Source organism: Dasypus novemcinctus, chromosome 10 (genome assembly GCF_030445035.2).
Source record: "Dasypus novemcinctus isolate mDasNov1 chromosome 10, mDasNov1.1.hap2, whole genome shotgun sequence".
NCBI lineage: Eukaryota > Metazoa > Chordata > Mammalia > Cingulata > Dasypodidae > Dasypus > Dasypus novemcinctus.
In genome coordinates, this window is record NC_080682.1 from 80,824,964 (window position 1) to 80,826,461 (window position 1,498).

The window sequence follows — 1,498 nt, forward strand, 5'->3', positions numbered from 1 at the left end:
ACTACTGCAATTGGCTTGCTTGCTTTGGAAACAAGGTGAGTCTGAGCTCAAGGTAGCTGAGAGCTCCCAGGAGGCCAGTCACATCTGGGCTACCAGTAATTACAACCCAACGTGAGAAGTTCTGTGGCAAAAGCAGTTCAAAAGAGTGAGGTGGAACTTCTACAGTTGAGTGCCTGAGCTCCACGCAGGCGTTGCCACAGGAGTCATGGTGTTCTACTTCACCACCAGCAGCGTTAATTCGTCTGCTTACACTATTTACATGGGAAAGGATAAATATGAAAGTAAGTTTTCAAAAGCATTTGATTTTGGAATTTCCAGCAGATGAAGATCTAATAAAGTATGGCTAGCCTGGAGATATTTGGTTTCACGTGGACAAACTCTCTTCGGCTCATATATACCTTCGATTACATAAGGAGGAAAGGATAGAAGACATTCCAAAGGAAGTGCTGATGACTGTGCTCATCTTGTGAAGGCCAACAGCATTCACGGCTGCAAGATGAACAACGTTAATGTGGTATGTACACCGTGGTCTAACCTGAAGAAAACAGCTGACATGGATGTGCGACAGATAGGCTTTCACAGGCTAAAGGATGTTAAAATTGTGACAGTGGAGAAGAAAGTAAAAGAGATACTGAAGCAATTAGAACAGACCAAAATGGAGCAATTCCCTGATGTAGCAGCAGAGAAAGAATGCAGAGACCGTGAAGAGAGGAATGAAAAAAAAGCCCAAATTCAGGAAATGAAAAGGAGAGAAAAAGAAGAAATGAAGAGGAGAGAAATGGATGAACTTAGGAGCTATTCATCATTAATGAAAGTTGAGAATATGTCTTCAAATCAAAATGGCAATGATTCAGATGAATTCATGTGAATGGTGAAAAGGACCTTTTAAAGATGTGAATTTAGGGACACTTGTAGACGTTTTGATTTCAGCTTTGTTCTAAATTACAAAAAAATGACCAACCAAAATTCTACCTTCATTCTACACAGATATTAATTTTGGAGATTTTTTTTTTGAAAGTCACCTTTTTTGGCTGACAGAAAATGATCATATATATTATAGTTGGACCTGAAGGTAGCATACAATTTGAGGAAGGTAAAAATATTTTTGCCAGAACATCTCTTGGTACCTCGTGAAAGTTGGCCGCCCTTGTTCTTGATTGAGATAGGCTTTAGAAAGAATCAACTCTGAAAAGTAAAAAAAAAAAAAAAAAGCACTGAGGCAAAAGCACCCTTGTGAGAAGTGGGAGAGGATCGGTATGTTACAGTTGCTAAATATATAATTAAATATTACAATAGCATCAAGTTCTAGTCTCTTCCAACTGCGGGTCACAGGTGCCAGCACTAAACAATGACACATCTCCAGGAAATTACTGTCATCTCTGTTATATCCAGTGATGTTGTTTCTACCTGGAACAGGTAAGGAAAGTGGCACCTGCCCGCAGAATTTGCATGCATGATTCTGTAACAAAACAAAGAGGGCTAAATGACAGCATTGGGA

At 39.6% G+C, this 1,498-nt stretch overlaps 1 pseudogene; it reads left to right on the top strand.

Moving 5' to 3' along the window:
- The first annotated feature begins 200 nt into the window (after positions 1–200).
- LOC101414041 (coiled-coil domain-containing protein 25-like) lies at positions 201–933 on the top strand (annotated as a pseudogene).
- The last annotated feature ends 565 nt before the right edge of the window (positions 934–1,498 follow it).